The sequence below is a fragment of the Montipora capricornis genome, chromosome 4 (assembly GCF_036669925.1).
Source record: "Montipora capricornis isolate CH-2021 chromosome 4, ASM3666992v2, whole genome shotgun sequence".
NCBI classification, from domain to species: Eukaryota; Metazoa; Cnidaria; class Anthozoa; order Scleractinia; family Acroporidae; genus Montipora; species Montipora capricornis.
The window spans coordinates 6,948,815-6,967,719 of NC_090886.1; the positions used below are offsets into that span (position 1 = coordinate 6,948,815).

The 18,905-nt window shown below is 40.6% G+C and overlaps 1 long non-coding RNA gene across 1 annotated transcript; it reads left to right on the forward strand.

Annotated features, from left to right (window-relative positions):
• Positions 1 to 14,460: 14,460 nt before the first annotated feature.
• On the forward strand, positions 14,461 to 17,941 carry LOC138044624 (uncharacterized). Its single transcript, XR_011131482.1, has 3 exons — positions 14,461 to 14,591; positions 16,312 to 16,446; positions 17,804 to 17,941. It is a non-coding gene; the product is annotated as an uncharacterized lncRNA (long non-coding RNA).
• Positions 17,942 to 18,905: the final 964 nt, after the last annotated feature.

Consider the following 18,905-nt stretch of genomic DNA (forward strand, 5'->3'; position numbering starts at 1 on the left):
TCTGAGGATGTATGTCAAAGGATACGAACGCCAAGTAAGTAATTTCAAACTATGCGCTTGCATGTTTTTGTCACGCCGTTTGATGCATAGTTCTGGTTTCGATAAAGACGGCAATCAATAATGCCGTGCAAGCACAGTCACAATTCCCCTCCCCCTCTATCTGCAATTTGGGGGCGGGGCTTTTTTTACCGCCCCGCCCCCTTCTGAGGGAGAAGCCCTGGGAACGAGGCTGCCCCCCTTAAAAAATTTATTATAATTATTATAATTAACATAATTAGTATAATTATAATTCAAATTATTATAATTAGTATAATTATTTTAATTATTATTATTATTATTAGAAACATAGTATTAGGTTAGTTTCGGGCGCAGACAATTTTTTTTAGATTAAACTAGACCCTCCGTGATAGTACACTGGGTTGCCTGTGGTTCGTGCACCGTCCCAGGCAACTTTTTTTCAAGTTGGGGGGTCATTAAGACCATTTAAGGGGTCACCCAGAAGTCATACCAGCAGAGGCCCTTTGGCTCGCATGTCCTCACATGTTCGTATGACTAAAAAGATCCTTTTCTGAGGTTAAAAAGCTGGCTACCGGCCTATTAATTATTTGTCAAAAAGAAGAAATTCCTGTCCTCTTTGGAAAAAATAGACACGCATTGCTTACGTGTGGTAGTGAAGTAACACAGCGATTTATTCCATATAAAATGTCAACTGAGCTGTGTGTTGTCTTCCAGGAGATTCAAGTTATCCTTGCGTAATATGTAGCTCTAACAGTGCACTATATCGTTGTCGTGCCATGGTAGAAGTCTTGGGTAAATAGCCTGAGAAGACATGTGGTTACTAGCAAAGTATTGAACCCAGAAAGATTGAAGAAAATAAATGGGAAGTGAGAAACATTGGCTTTTGGGCTGACCTGTTGATAATTGATTTTTGCTACGTTCAATTTTGGCTGCAGAAATAAATCGCAAAATCGAAAGTGACATGGCCGGAATTCAGCGGGCGCCATGATTAATTTACCGCGGCATGTTTACTCGGCGCCAAACAGTGAAGCGTCCGCGTCAAATGATGGCAAGATACCGGGTTTTCGTAAGTTTCTTTTTCTGTCAAGTGTTATAAAGTTTGACAATAAATGAGCGAAGTCAAAACAAAGATCACAATCGCCCAAACCCTTTAGGTTGACCATTGTTTGTGCTAAGTCAAAAATTTACTCTCCAAGACGAGGTTATTTATCACCAGGTAATTCCGTCATTTTGGAAATAGCAGCTACTCTTATTATTCATCGGCGTCACAATTTTTTGCTGATTTGGGGGCTCATTTAGTTGTAACTCAAGTACGCTTCCAACGGACCTGCTTATTTTTGTGAACCTTTCCTGCTGACAGAGCAATACTAAAAATCTCCTCCCCTATCACATTTCAACCTTAAGCTCGAAAATTCAATACACATTATGATATTATAATTCACAAAGGCAGAAAATATCACAGAATCCTTTTCCAGCGAAACATTTTATTGAAACAAGCAACATAAAAGATGCACTAAAACGCCATTCGCATTGCTATGACTTTCGAGGCCATTGCTGGTTAACAAGAATAACAAACTCACGAGGCAGAATGTATATTTATATTTAATTAAGTTAGCACAACAGAAAGACACTAACCTCATTTTGACACGAAAATGCTTTACTATTGCAATAAAAACTATCTAGTTAAGCTCGCATATTATGAAACATGATGAATTCATAAAAGCCACCTTTTCCAGCGAAAGATTTTTTTGAAACAAACAACATATTTGCTGTTAGAGGCAAAAACCCCTTCCTATTTCATTGCGTGTGTGAAGAGAAAAAACTCAGTTGTGTCAAATATGTGCAATATTACACCAAATTAAAATTTCAGGATCAAACCGTTTCCATGAAGAACCTTTCCCTTGAATAATGAAGCACAAAATAGACGACAAGCTTTCTTTCAAATAATTCTTGACTGTCACATTTCCAATTATGTTTTTACTGAAGACTGTGCAGAGTTGATCACAGATCCACTTGAGGTGTTCGATTTGTTCTGTTTTTGTTGAACCCATAAGTTACCAGAGAATTTTCCATTTTGTTTCAGTGTTCTAAAATTAGAAATGCAGCTCACTTTGATTTCGGCTCGACGGGCGACAGATTGTTTTCGAAGTCCATTACTCATCGCTTGTAAGATTCCACCGCCTGTCTTGTTCAGTATCCAATTGACTTGCCATTATTGAACTTCATAAGAGAATATTTTGTTTAAAGATCCACTAAAACGCCATTCGCGTTACATGACTTTCGACGCCATTACCGGTTAAGTTTATCATTCTACTGTGTCCACCAGAGAAATCTACGCATTTCAACTACCCTCTCGATCCTAAGAAAATACGAGCAGAAGGCTCTATGCACAAAGATACCACTTAGCAGCGGAGTGACAGGCAAGACTTTTAGCGACACGGAAAAAAAAAAAATACCGAACAAATGCCACCCACTTTCCGACTGGGGTTGCCCTACGGCAACCCAGTAAAAATACAAAATGTACATAAATATTTAAAATAAAAACTTAAATATGAAATATATCATTTATTGCAGTTAAAAGGCGTTCCGATATCGATGTGTGTACAGTGCAGGGACGAGTTGACTGTGGTTGGAGAAAGTGCTGTCGGAGAGAGAATTTAGCAACAATTAGTTAACATGAGTCACTTCTGAGGATGTGTGTCGAAGCATACAAACGCCAAGTAAGTAAATTTCAAACAATGCGCTTGTTTGTTGGTCACGCTGTTTGAGTCTTAATTTGGATGCATAGTTCTGGTTTCGATAAAGACGGCAATCAATAATGCCGTGCAAGCATAGTCACGATTCCCCTCCCCCTCTATCTGCAACCTCGTTCCCAGGGCTTCTCCCTCATTTGGGGGAGGGGCGTTTTTTTATTGCCCCGCCCCCACATGAGGGAGAAGCCCTGGGAACGAGGTTGCAGATAGAGGGGGAGGGGAAGCGTGACTATGCTTGCACGGCTCTTCGAGGGACTGGGGCTGCGTGGGAGATTGAATGGTCATTCAACCCCAGCCCCAGTCCCTCGGAGAGCCTGCTTGCAGGCTACATTATTGATTGCTGTCTTTATCGAAACCAGAACTATGCATCCAAATTAAGACGCGAACGGCGTGACAAACAAACAAGTGCATTAATTAGCATAAATATTATACTTATTTTAATTATTATTATATCAATTATTTTTATTAGAAACAGTATCAGGTGTTCCTATGTGCGTACAGCGTACGAGTTGACTGTGGTTGGAGGAAGTGCTGCTGAACCCTGCTAAACCAGTGAAGCTACATCATGGGAACTCACAGTTAATATGAGCAACTCTTTGTCAGCTTTTTAACTTGTGCGGACAAGCAGAAGTGAATTACTTGGTTCATCTTTTTGCTGTCAACATGTTCATGGCAGGATCATTGACTCAACGGTAAGGTAAGAATTTTCAAATGGGTTATACGTCAAGTTTAGCTTTTAACTTACTATTGTTCTGTTAATTAAAGGAGAAAAGTTTAAACTTCAGAAGAATTCACTCTTTTTGGTTTGGAGCTGACCATGTTTAATTTTGGAGTCTGCTTTTTGAAAACCTCAAGGTTAACTTAAGGTTATAATTGGAATTTTGATACCGCCTTGTCTCTTCCCACTCTGAAATAAGAACATGTAGAAAAATCATAAGGAAGGGGGAAAAGCCTTTTTTCCCCATGTGGATATAGTATTTTCGACTCAGTGTAGAGGAGATATTGTTAACGTCACCTATTCATTGCTAATAACCAGTGACGCAAGATCATAGGACTTCAAACTCTCTACGAGCTTTTTGACATGTGCGGTCGAGCAGAACCGGCAGCATCAAGGCAGCAGTGAAGTACTTGGTTCATCTCTTTCTTGTTGCAGTAAACGCGTTCATGGCAGGATTGACTCGAAATTAATTTAAGCCACAGGAAAAACTGTTTTAATGAGTGTTTGCATCAGGAAAACGAATTATTAGAATCACTTACAACTTTACTGGGCGCAGCCGTCTTAAATAATTCAGTTGTGTCGTTAATAACACTTAAGGTGATTCCTTAGTAATAGAAGATGTTGTAAGATTTTCCTTAAACTTTTCTCGATTGTTCCCTACATTATAGTGACTCGAAATGTGCATTAAATAAATAGGTCACCAAGCTCGTTCACGAGATATAACTTCCTCAAGTTACTCATTTAATCATTGCGACTTCATCTATCAAGGACAAGTTTGTTCTATCGGTTCAGGCTACGTTTTGCAGAACAGGAAGCACAGCTTTGACGTAATTCTTTAAATAACAAAACAGGTGAATTGTATTGCTCAAAAGGAATAATTTAACGTTTGTTCTATGGCGGGTGTCTGGAAAACCCGAAGAGCGAATAGTACGAACAGTGCGAATAGTGGTGAACAGTGCGAATAGTCGCGAATAGTGACGAATAGTCGCGAATAGTGACGAACAGTCTTCAATAGTCACCGCCTTATGCTGAACAATCTCGTAATCAAAGCAAATAATATGCTCACCTGTCGTCGAAAGAGAGTTTCGTACATGCTTTTACAAACACTCTAAAGAAGAACAAACGTCAAAATGCAAAAATATAAATCACTTTCATTAATACATGAAGCTCATGATCATCTCCTCCCACAGTGGCGCCCGAACATAAATTTTAGATACTCACATTTCACCATCCTCATCTGTGCTGTCCGATCCGGCGAAACACGTTCTGTAAAAGGAATAAAATCAAAATGTGAGGCAAGTGGTTTGTGATTAAAGAGACAAACGAGCTACTCTGATAACCGTTGCGTTAATTAATTATCCAAATAAGTAACAGGATTTCAGTGCATTTATTACCTTTTCTTCTCAGGGCTCAAGCTGTCCTTCGCCGACACATCTCTGCTTTTTTAGCGGGAAAATCCCATCCAACGTTGCTGCGCGGTTGACCAGGAAGTACTGGGTACCAAATTTTCGTCATTTAGTCACAATCCCCCCCCCCCCCCCCGCCCCCTCCACCCATATTTGCCACTATTTGTTACTATTCATCACTATTCGCTGTTCGGTATTCACGACTATTCGCTTAATTCGCTATTCGGGTTTTCCAGACACCCGTTATATGGCACAGGCACACGTCTTGAAAAGGCACTGACTACAAATATTCTTCGGGTGCGTGATCTCGAGGAGACAATTTTGTGTCCATGAGTGATGGCTTTCCTGTAACTTTTTTGACGTAAATTTTTTAAAATTTTTACAGCACTAAGGTGATGAGTAAGAGAATAAAATTAAGCCAAAAAAGATAGGTCACCAACCTCGTTTAGGAAAGCAAACCAAGCTTGACCCCTCGACAACACGTCTCCCCGATAGCAAGGTTTCACTTTCACTGTTGGACTGAAATGTTCTTTAGCATCATCAAAGCTATCACTCGACTTTTTGCTTTGCGAGAGTCTAAAAGGTTTCTTGTTTTGCTCTTTACTGCTGTGCTCTGAAAACGGCCATTCTTCTTCTTTCTAGCGAGGTTTCCGGCAGGAAAGGTCGACAAAAAACGCTGCTAAAAAGCGCATGCTAAATACGCACGTGCGTATATGCGTATGGGACGCTACGCGTCTGAATTAACCTAAGTAACAAAGTAAGCTGTCATATCTCATTTTGGCAACTGTTATTGACTTTTTTCAACTTGTTCTTATGAGCGTGAAGTCATTTTTCAAGTGCATGTAGCCTAAAGCGATCTTGTTGTTAGTAAGTCGCATTCTCTGGGGTGAATTAACCTAAAACCCCGGCCAAACGATCGCAACATGTCAACGCAACATATCGCAACATTGTTGGGCACAACATATTGCGTGCGTTTGGCCACCGTGTTGCGATGTGTTGCAACATGTTGGGTGTTGTTGGCTCAAGTTTGAAACTGGTCAAATTTGAGCCATTAACGCTCAACATGTCGCAACAAGATGGCCAAACGCACGCAACATGTTGCAACAATGTTGCGATATGTTGTGTTTGCATGTTGCGATCGTTTGGCCGGGGCTTAAGTAACATTTTGATTGGAAGGAAAGTAAGCTGTCATATTTCATTTTGACAACTGTTATTGAGTTTTCTAACTTATTGTTATTACCGTTATTATGTTGTTCGGTTGCTCAGTCTTAAGAGATCATATTAAATGTTGCATTGAAATAAAGTTATCCTTTTTTATTTCCATTGTGTTAAACGAGTAAATGGAATTGCATCTTATTTCTTGAAAGGAATGGTTATTTCGTCGCCGTAGACCACTTTCTGTTACGTCACGTGCTCGAAAAAATTACAACGACTTCTGATAATCAACTTGTGGTAGTTGCTCCCCGATCACAAATCAATGGAAGGAATTTAAAATTCAAAACTAGATTTATTGCAAATATTTGCCTGTATTCAGCACATAGTAACCTGGGTGGAAAAAAGAGAAGAGCCGAAAACCCTTTACAAAACAAATGCGGTAAGACGAAGGCAGGAAAAGTTTCCAGGAAGTCTGAAAATGAGACTAAGGTCTAATTGGAACACATTGTAGAAGGAAAGTACAACTGATGCCACGATACTTAAAGAAAGAAAAAGAATAGAAACGGTTGAGCAAGAATTAAAAGGAAAACGAGATGCTTCGGTGAAGCATACACTGGGTGGCATGTGGTACGTGCTACAGAAAATCAGAAGGCACTGAATTGTGTGGTATTGAAATACATCATTCCAGTCTCTGAAGAATAACAAATAAAAGAGAAGCGAGAAACATTGGCTTCTGGGCTGACATGTTGATAATTTTCAAGTTCCCTCAACTTCTTTTCACCACAAGTGTGCCCTCTGAGCATCTGACAGATTTGTAATACTAAACTTCACTGAAGTTAAGCCCAGTTGAGCGGGGTTAGTGTTAGGATGGGAGACCAAAACAATGAACCCTTCACAAAAAACAGAAGCATCTGACCGAAAATACTATTAACGCTAACAAATGCGAACTCAGCAAGGTACAGATTTTGTTAGCTTGCTTTATGCAAAACAAATATTGATGAAAAAGCAAATAACTATTGATACACAGTTTTTAGAAAGAGCAGAAGGAAGTTTCCGGGACGGTCGATCGAGAATAAAATATTTACGACATGAAAACAACATTAATTTTGAACCGTGAATATAGAATATAAAAAGTTACGATCAGCGACAAACATTTTGGGAGATTTTTGCTACGTTCAAGTAAATTGCAAAATCGAAAGTGACATGGCCGGAATTCAGCGGGCGCCGTGATTAAGTTACCGCGGCATGTTTAGTCGCCAAACAGTGAAGCATCTGTGTCAAATGATGGCAAGATACCGGGTTTTTGTAAGTTTCTTTTTCTGTCAAGTGTTATAAAGTTTGACAATGAAATGAGTGAAGTCAAAACAAAGATCACAATCGCCCAACTCTTGTTTATGCAAAGTCAAAATTTACTCTCCAAGACGCGTACGACGTTATTTATCACCAGGTAATTCCATCATTTTGGAAATAGCAGCTACTTTATTATTCATCTGCGTCACAAGTTTTCACTGATTTTGGGGCTCATTTTGTTGAACCCCAAGCACGCTCCCAACAGGCCTGTGAACCCTTCCTGCTTACAGAGCCATACTAACAAACTTCTCCCATACCCCATTTCAACCTTAAGCTCGAAAATTCAATACACAACATGATATTACAATTCACAAAGGCAGAAAATACCACAGAATCCTCTTCCAGCGAAAAATTTATTGAAACAAACAACATATTTGCTCTTACAGGCGAAAACCTCTTCCTATTTCATTGCGTGCGTGAAGAAAGAAACTCAATCGTGTCAAATTACCATGTACTTCAGGTAAATACAGCTCACTTTGATTTCGTCTCGACGGGCGATAGATTGTTGTCGAAGTCCAGTACTCGTCGCTTTTGAGATTCCTGCCTAGTTTATCCAACTGACTTTCCATTATTGAGCTCCATATTTTGTTTAAGGATCCACTAAAACGCCATTCGCGTTACATGACTTTCGACGCCATTGCAGGCTAAGTTAATGATTCTACTGTGTCCACCAGAGAAATTTACGCAGTTCCACTACCCTCTCGATCCTAAGAAAATACGCGCAAAACGCTCTATGCACAAAGACACCACTTACCAGGGGAGTGACAGGCAAGACTTTTACCGACACGGAAAAAAATAAAAAAAACAAAACAAAAAAAATAATAATAAAACAAACAAACTAAACGCAGACCTCGTCTGGGTTTGCCGTAGGCAACCCAGTAAAAAAGGAACCAAAGCGCTCAACAAAGCAACAACAACGCAACAAAAGAGCGCGACGACAGAGCAACAGCGCAACAACAACGCCACAACAGCGCAACAACAGCGACAAAAACGCAACAACGCAACCACAGCGTTACAAAAGTGCAACAACAGAGCAAAAACAGCGCGACAACAGAGCAACAGCGCAACAACAGCGACAAAAGCGCAACTACGCAACCACAGCGCAACAACAGAGCAAAAACACTGCGACAACAGCGCAACGACAAAGCATTAACAGCGCATCAGCGCAACAACAACGTAAAAACAGCGCAATAAAAGAGCATAAAAGGGGCGCAACAACAGTGCAAAAACAGAGGGACACAAGCGCAATAACAGCGTAGCAACAGCGCGACAACAGCGCAATAAAAGTGCAACAACAGTACAGCAAGAACGCAATAACAGCATGACGACAGCACGACTACAGCACAACAACAGCGCAACAAGAACGCAACAGCAATGCGACAACAGTGCGATAAAAGCGCCTTTAAAGCACGAGAACAACGCGACAACAGTGCGACAACATTGCGACAATAGCGCGACAACAGCGCAAAAAAAAAAAAAAAAACAGTCCGCCAACAATGAAACCGCGCAACAAAAGCTCGACAACACGACAAAAACGCGATGTAAACAGCACAATCTATAGATTATTCTTTAATTTACTAGCAGATTAGTTAAAAATCTGTAAGTCGCATTCTTTCGCAGAATTAACTGTAAGTTTTTAGCCAATAAGGAGGCAGATTGTGACTACAATGTATAATAATAGAAGCCTCTTTAGCGCGCTCTTTTGTCAGAAATCACGTTTATACGATGGTTACAAAAGTGCCCTACTTTTAGTTACAAAAGTTCCCTACCGTTACAAAAGTTCCCTAAGCACGTTACAAAAGTTCCCTAAGTGCGTTACAAAAGTTCCCTGTTTTAGTTACAAAAGTGCCCTATTCTTCTCTCTCTCTCTCTCTCTCTCTCTCTCTCTCTCTCTCTCTCTCTCTCTCTCTCTCTCTCTCTCTCTCTCTCTCTCTCTCTTTCTCTCTCTCTCTCCATTTGAATGGAATTATCGGTACTTCCGGGGAGAATTCAAATCGAACGGTTCATCCCGGTGGAATGTTCTCGGAAAAAAGGTAACACCTTTCGAGGTATTCCCTTTTTCTCGCTTTGACCGCTTTTGACCGGAATTCCCGGACATTTCTGTACCATTTGTCCACAATTACAAGTGCCAGAGAAAATAGACCGTTTCATTTGTTTTTCAACCGGAACAACCCGTTTTTGTGGTAAATGATACAGCACATTCCCATTTTCTTTTTCTAAGTACAGAACGTTTAGTACTGTCAAAACATTCTCACCGAAAATTTCATTCAAATGGTAAGCTCATGGTTCCCACCCCATGGCAACAATAATAATAATGTTTGTAAAATTCATTAATGATTCATAAGAGTTATGACCAATCAAGAGGCAGTATTTGAGTCATATGTGCACCTCTGTAAACCGTAATACAAATCAACTGTCTGAAAGCACGGGGAGGGATTGAATAGGTAGCAGGGAAAGGCTGGGGTTGATGAATTATTAATAAATTGTATTAACTTTTAATACAGACTCCTATTCAGCTAATTAGTATTCATTAACTTTTGATACAGATCTTTACTGATTAAAATGCAAAACACAATGGAGATATTTTCATCATGAATTTAATTTGATTTAACCGTTTCCAGCTGCGCTTTTTTGTTCACTCTTGTGTTCTGCCAGGCAGTAAAAGCGTTCACCACCCATTTTGTATTGTATTTCGTATTTTTAGGTACCGTAATAAGGCAATAAGGCAATTTCTTCCTTCTCAGTCTTCGGAGAACGAAACCGTACGGTCGCCATAATCACGCTTCATCAGTGACTGAAAACTATTATTAGTTTCATTGTTGTCCCATGAACTCTCTCCTCTGGGACCTACAATGTTTTGACATGAATGTCCAATTACTGAATCGAAAAACAATCCTTTCATTCAATATATTGTTTCATTTCACAAGTACGATAAAATAGTCGCGTCCGATCTGTACGGGCTGTTTACAAGGGCGAGCCATTGTAAACGCCCATACAGATCTCCCGCTCATATTTTATCTACTACTTAAAGGTGGTGCCGAGTTACTCAAGTTTAGGCAATTCTACTGCAAGCAGACTGCAATATAAATGATTGGGAAATGACCTTTCACCGAATGTGCAACAGCTGCAGGGTGGAACTATCTCAAGTCATAGCACAAATATTTCGGGAGCAGAAGTTGCTTCACTTTTCGCCTTGAGGCCCTCAAGAAGAAAAGTGAAATAACTTCTGCTCAAAATGTTCAGTGGAACGATCTCACGTAATAGCACAAAATCCCTCGAGGAGAAAAGAAGTTAAGCAATCTATTCAAAATGTTTGTGGTTTCCTTGATTGCTGAATTCAGTTCTGCATGGCAGGGGCGGAGTGCCCATACAGTATACGCACGTATGCCCGTGCGTACAGCTCAAATCCAGGAATCCTCATTCCATGGAGACATATTTTTCAGCCATTATAAAATCAGGCCAAGTTTTTTAAATTTTGAATTAAACTGGTGTCTCTGTGTGTGAGTATTTCAAGTATATTTACTTTGACCCATACAGGCCTGGCCAAACGGATCCAATATCATCCAACATTGTTGGACGCTGTTGAAAAGTGTCAAAAGAGGAATTACAAAATGTTGGATCCAGAATTTTGGACACTAGGGTTTGGAACCAAAATATACCCAGAAGCCTTAGAAAACAAACTCTCGCCATTTTGAGGTTTTCAAGTCCTTTTAAAATTATCAATAGAGTCACTCTCTGTGATAGCAAGAGGACAGTTGTTCCAAAACCTGGGAACTGCAACAGCAAATGCCCGGTCTCCAAAGGTCTTGCATCATGCAGGCGTGAGGAACCTTGAGAACACCTAGGGGATCACTGGAGTTTTGACTTGCAAAAGATCCTGCAGATACATTGGCGCCATGCCCCTGAGAGCTTTGAAAACAAGAAGGGCTATCTCTTCGAAGAGAGATTGCTTAAGCTTTCGTCTCTCAGACATTCACGACTTTGCTCGTTCACCATTCTGTAGCTTGAACTAACGTGGGAACGCGGAAAAGAGATGCAACGAATAAACCATCACCAAGGATACCGATAGCCGCAGTGCACGCGCGCGTGTAATACTGTTGAATGTGAATGTGATGGCCGAACGAATGCAACACTGTTGTTCACACCTTAGAACAGACGAAACGTTGGATGATGTTGAAGACGATGTTTGATGCGGGAATTCAAACTTCGTTCAACAACTTCCACCATTATACAACATGGTGACCAAACGAGTGCAACATGTTCGATTCAACAAGGTTGGATGATGTTACACTACAATGTTCAGTGGACCCGTTAGACAAGGCCTTAACGGCAAGAAACGTAATATTGGACAAAAGCGAAAAAAAAATTCTGCCCTTCGAAGCCCCCACACAGAGTCAGTCTTGAGTATCACCAGTCTCCCACTTCCCGATTATTTTTAAGGATATGTTGTTATGGTGATGATGATGATGATGATGATGTTATAACAGAGTTTGCGACGTCTTGCCCTCTGCTTGTATCGTAAACCCTCTGCTGGTGTTGTAGCTTGCTGCAGAGAAAACTCGGCAGATGGGTAAAATAAACAACTAACTACTGCATTTTCCTTCGCATTTATTATTAAAATGTCCTTCGACAATGGTCGCAAATGGTATTTCCGAGACCCTAAATTTCAAAAAAAATTTTCCCCCAGACTCCCCTACTTTGGAGCTCAAAACATTCTTCGTGTGCGTACTCCTTCAAAATCTCACGCTACACCCCTGCATGGTCTTCGTTAAAACAAAACAGAACTAACACACTGATCTGTCGCAATATTTGAGCTAAACATTTGGACCACAAGATGAACTTTGGCTTAAGGGAGACTGGTCTTATTCGTCTTTCGAAAATGACTGTGCAGCGAACTGTGAAACAGGGTGGAACTATCTCGAGTCATAGCACAAAGCCCTCAAGAACAAAAGTGAAGCAACTTCTGCTCAAAATAATTAAGGTTGACATTTGTGGGAATAAGCATATAAATGATAACCTCATTAGCGGGATCTTCCAGCTCTCAAATGTTTTAGAAGGCACACGCTGGAACAATGGGCTAGCGCACAATGACAAGCACGAGCATTTAATAATACTAACGAGCAAAAATGACAATAAGATATTTAACTCTAGATCTACCAGGCAGTAAAAGCGTTCACCGCTGATTTTGTATTGTATTTCGTATTTTAAGGTACCGTTTCAGACAACTAGGTAATTTCTTCCTTCTCAGTCTTCGGAGAACGAAACCGTCCGGTCGCCATATCACGCTTCATCAGTGACTGAAAACTATTCTTAGTTTCATTGTTGTCCCATGAACTCTCTCCTCTGGGACCTACCATGTTTTGGCATGCATGTCCAATTACTGAAGCGCTCATATTTTATACTACTTTAAGGTTGTGCAGGGTTACTCAATTTTGCTGCAGAGAAAACTACTGCATTTTCCTTCGCATTTATTATTAAAATGCCCTTCGAAAATGGTCGGAAATGGCATTTCCGAGACCCTAAATTTCAAATTTTTTTTACCCCCAGACCCCACTACTTTGAGGCGCCTTCGGCGCTCAAAACACTCCTCGTATGCGTACTCCTTCAAAATCGCACGTTACACCCCTGCATGGTCTTCGTTAAAACAAAACTAACCGACTGATCTGTCGCAATATTTGAGCTAAACATCTGGACCATTAGATGAACTTTGGCTTAAGACTGGTCTTGATTTGTCTTTAGAAAATGACTATGCACCGAGCTGTGAAACCGGCAGGGTGGAACTATCTCGAGTCATAGCACAAAGCCCACAAGAACAAAAGTAAAGCAACTTCTGCTCAAAATAATTAAGGTTGAGATTTGTGCGAATAAGCATATAAATGATAACCCCATTAGCGGGATCTTCCAGCTCTCAAAATGTTTTAGGAGGCACATGCCGGAACAATGGGCTAGCGCACAATGACAAGCACGAGCATTTAATAATACTAACGAGCAAAAATGACTATAAGATATTTAACTCTAGATCTGTCGGCAATAATTCGAATGCGGTACCGATCCTTTTGAGGACCGCGATAGTCATTTGGCAGATAACATCTCCAAAACTCGGCAGCTCGTTTATTTCCCTATTGCTGAATGCTCTGAACATAAAAAAGGACAAAAGAACAAAGTGACCATAAACCAAAGCGAGTGGAACCTTTGCAGGATAGTGATCACATGGTACAAATCCGCCATACTGGGACGCAAATTGCGGACTGGGACATCTAAAACAAAGCTAGTTAATTTTAATTTTCTTTGTTTTAGATGTCCCAGTGGGCAATTTGCGTCCCAGTATGGCGGATTTGTACCATGTGATCACTATCCTGCAAAGGGCCCATTGAGGGACGTAACTTACGTTTGGTATAAGACCACTTTCATACTTTCATCCATTTGTTCAGGAGTCCAACAATCGAGGTTTTTACCCTCGAAATGTGGACGTTGCAGGTAAAATCCGCTCTAAGATTGAATCCGTCGTTTTTACCAAGCTTGAATATGCACTCAACCTAGCTTAACCCCCCCCCCCCCCCCTTCTCTTTCAGTTTAATTTGTTGCCACTTCGCTCTTTTGTCTTTTTTTTATTCAGAGCATTCAGCAATAGGGAAATAAATGAGCTGCCGAGTTTTGGGAACGTAATCTACCCAAAAAGTAGTTTTTTGTACCTCGTTCAGTGTTTTTTTCGCCCACAGAACTAGTCATTTTTGCTCGTTAGTATTATTAAATGCTCATGCTTGTCATTGTGCGCTAGCCCATTGTTCCGACTTGTGGCTCCTAAAACATTTTGAGAGCCGGAAGATCCCGCTAATGGGGTTATCATTTATATGCTTATTCACACAATTCCATGCAGAGATTCAGCGATCAAGGAAACCAAACATTTTAAATGTATTGCGTAACTTCTTTTCTCCTCGAGGGCTTTTGCGCTATTACGTGAGATCGTTCCACCTTGTTTAGCAGCGGATCCTCAAAGACAAATTCAGCCCATCTATAAAAGGAGGAGCCTTTAACCTCAGTCACTCACAAGAAGCATTGAGGCAAACACACTTCACTGAGGCTTACAAAACTTCGATTGATCCAGCAGAAGAGACAAAATGAAGTGGCTTACAGTTCTTTCAGCTATCACAGTGTTGTTCACCATCGCATCAAGAGTTACTGCTACCGAACGTAAGCCTGATCTTTCCTATCTGTTCATGATTTGTCGAGTGCAAGCGCTACGAAATTCGTTAATCTAAGAGTGATTTAGGGCTAGATGATGCTTTGGTTGACGTTTTACGAGCAATGAAAAAAAAAAAAAGAAAAGATTTTTATAAAGACAAAAACGCCAACAACCGATGTCTTGTATATTTAAGAGTTCTCAACATTCAGGATTTTGAATTACCGTACAGATAGATCTGCAAATTGGCGATATTTTTATTTCTTCTATATCTCATCTCTCCTGAAACCGTACAATCGCACTGTAACTGTTTTCTGCAAAACCCATGCAACCCGCCGCGGGTAATTCAACGTACTCTTGATCATTTCGTTAGCTTTCGTTTAATCATGATTTCTTTCTTTTGTTGTCTTCTGAATTAGTACCCAATAACCGTACAGATAGATCTGCAAAGTTTAGCTGCATTTTTTATTTCTTGAAATCTCTATTTGCTAACGATTGTCGACATAACCTGAGTACGACAGGATAACTCGAACAACAAGGATTAAATGTGCAGCTCTCCAAAGCAGGCCAAAAGTGAAAAATACGGTCTGGGGAATTGCTGACTATGACAGCCCCTTTCGTCTTCGGCTTCGCACGGGCTGGGAGTCTACTCCAAAGCTGGAAATTTGCCCACCGTTTTATTCCTATACTCCGGCGTAATAGACCGAGAAAGCTGTATAGGGATATGTTTAGTGAATGGATTTTCTCCTCGATTTGAAACATGATACTGTTTGAATATCCAAGAAAACATTCAAAAAATTGAGAACCAAAATTTTAACTTGACGTGGATCTTGAGAGACAGAAATGCTGAGTTTTCGTTTTTTTCCTTCTCGTTGTCCTCTGATGGCAATGCGACAGTTATGGATATGCTGATTGGCGGCAGAAACATGAAAATGGTTCGGTGGTCTTGATTTTCACAGTCGAATGGCTAAGGAACTTATACTGGCCATGATACGAACTCAGTGATATGACGTTAAATTTTCAAGTGAAGTGATCATCTGCTTTTTTTTTTGCGTTCGTTGGTGATACTTTTCCCGTACTTGTCAGCCCAACGAACCCAAAAAGAAAAGAGACTTCTGCTATCAGGGAAATCAGCTGGCGGATTGCTCCTTACTGTGGTGTAATTGCGAGATCCCTGGGCTTGGTTCTCCAACCTCATATCTTAATTGTAAACAACACTGAACTTGAAAAAAAAATGCAGTGAATCTCGCTAGGTGTAGAAGATAATTTTTGTGACATTTTTTTCTGACAATAGGAAAAAATAACGTGTGGAATTCCTTTTAAAGTTAAAGAGTACTAGTCCTAGCAGATGACAGCGACAAGACGGTTATTGGTAAAGCAATTGAAGAAAAAGGGTGGGACTTTGAAAGAGTGTTACGAAATGGCTCGCTGCAAATAAATTAAGCCAGAATAAAGTTAAAACTAAATATGTTTTGATTGCTTCAAGACAAACACTACAGAATTCTTCCACACAAGCCTCGAATCATTTGCAAGGGCACCATTGAGCAAACTAAGCCAAAAGCCTTTGAAAGATATTTGTAGGCTCCTTGTAATGCATAAAGACTGTCTAAAGAAATGTTTTTGTACCCTACAATAATTTGATTTGTTCGGATATCTTAGCTGAAATTTGAAGTGTCCGAAAATTCTGTAGCCATGCTCCACCTTAAACTACTACCTTTTTTTTTTCATTAGACCACCCAGACGGGGAGGCTAAATGTCGCTGTTATGACTTAAATAGCCTTTGTCCAGAGTGGGCAGAAGAAAACCAGTGCGTCACGAACAAAGACTACATGAACAAAAATTGCTGCAACTCTTGCGAGAGGAAAGGTAACAACTCCAAACTTAAGCGCCCGTGATAATTCAAAGTGTTTGTCATTCACAATATTATTCTGTCAGGAGGCGATTTTCTTCATCAAGATTCAAAACTGAAAAAAAATTCAATTTCCTTGACGGCAGCAGGTTAGGGAAAGGGCAGCAATAGCTGATGTGGACCTGCTATTATTTGCTAAATTTAAAATTGCGTTAACTATAACTAATTTAAAACGATAAGCAAAGTAATCAGAAAAGCAATAATTAGGTAACATAGTCGGTACAATATTTACAACTAGTACACAAGATAATTCATGCAATAGGGCCGTTTATACGAGAGAAAATAATTAAACCGGGGCTTACTCTGGCCGCGGCTTAAATAAGAAGCGAACACCCCGTATAAATGGTGCAAAATCTACGTTCACGGCTTTCTCAAACCGCGGCTTATCCTCTGGCCTGGGAGTTTATACTCGTATAAATAGTTCCTTTTGTGTATTATGTACACCGCGGCCAGAGTAAGCCGCGGCTTATTTTCTCTCGTATAAACTGCCCTATTATGTCAAAAATATAGGAAGTCGTCGGTGTCGTTGCTTGTTGCCATGGGGTGTGAACCAAATGAAATTTGGTCTATTGACTCGGCAAACCTCCTTGCAATGGGTTAGCTCTGAATGACGAATAACTTGGCATTGCTTTTACATGTAACTGGGTTGGTAAGCAGTTCCAGATAATACTTGCACAGTGAGAAGAAGAATCGTCAGTGAAGTGCTTTAGACTTAGAACGTTTAAGTTCACATTTTAAGTTGCCCCTTAAATTGTAATTAGTTCTATGTTTTGAAAACAGGTTAGTGATACTATCAGGTACGTACCAAATCATAGTAGGCGTGATAAGCAACGCAATTCATTCGGTTTTTAATCCAATCGTTTCCGCGTTTTCCCGTCGATGCTCTTTTTGGCTGTTCCGTGTCCTTTGCGCAGTTTTCCAGGAGCGTAGCCAGTGGGGTCCCTGTGACCTCTCCACTTCCCCCTCCCCCCCCCACCCCCTCCCCTGCCTTTGTACCAGTCAACAATATAGTACAAACCACATCTGTGAGACTGGAACAGAGTAATTTATGTCACCTGAAACTTTGTAGGTTTGTGCTTCCCCCCGCACTCACTGCTCATCCGAAAAATTGCATTTCACTAAACACCGCGTGGATGCCGACACGACAAACTGGTAAGTACACTCGGTGGGAGAGAGTATGACCCTCCTTAGAAAAATCCTAGCACCCAACAGTTTTCAGCCTTAATATTCTGCAGGTTGCTATCAGGAGAAAATTACCTAAAACTGACTAACCCTGAATCACCCTTAAACAAGCCTTTCCGTTTTTCTTCACAGATTTGCTGGATATTTCTCAGAACAACTGTAACAACAGAAATAAGGCCTGTGAAAAATGGGCAGATGACGACGAATGCAACTGGAACCGAAATTACATGCTAAGATATTGCTGCCAAAGTTGCAAGGACCGAGGTAACAATCGTTTGTCATGTTCTGTCTGGAGGTGGCTATTTTTGCTATAAAGATCTAGAAGTACCTTATGATATCTGATTCACCCTAAAGCAACTGTCACTTGGTTAGTCGAGACGAGAGGCCCTGTTAGGGGGGTTTTAGTCACCCCTTATCCCTAAAAAGACTTATCCTTGAAATCTGACAGTAACTGGCAATTTTAAAGTGTAAAGCGACCCGTTTTTTAACAGATAACCTAATGCAAGAGTGGTTGACTGAATTAAAGAGCCTTGGAGCAAATCTTGGACATCTTGCTTGAATTTGGTCTGATACATTATGATCCGTTAATGTTCATTACCAGTGATGTAAATCCTCGGCCGAAGTGACCAAAAATATGATAATTGTAAATGTGCGCCCGCCTGTTGTTGACCGCTCCCTACAAGGGCTTTTCAGGATCAACCGGCTCAATGGGATCAGACCGAATGCATGAGAAGGCACCCACGGCTGCCACCATACGATCCATGTGTGATCTCGGAGCACCGCAAACCCAGCCAGATGTAAATGACTGGGAGTCGATTTTGAGTGAGAGGAGGGAGGAAAACCGGAGTACCCGGAGAAAAACCCTCGGAGTCAGGTTGAGGTCGACTGAAACTCAGCCCACATACAACCCGAGGCCAGAGTTAAACCTGGGTCACAGAGGTGGGAGGCACCATTGATGAATCGCTATTTTTTATTATCCCGAAAACTATCTCAAAATTATTTTATGTAAGCTGACACATGACTTTTGTTCACCGTCCTGTGGTCATTCCAGGTACCCGCACCCTTAAACATGATGATACTTTTTCTCTTGAAACTTCTCTCTATATATAATCATTTATTTACTTATTTATGGGGTAATAAAGAGCATGTTATTGTTGTTGTTAACTGGCTGAGAGTAGACTTTTCGGAGAATACAAGGAATACATGTTCTTTTGGTGCAGACACTGAGTCGAAC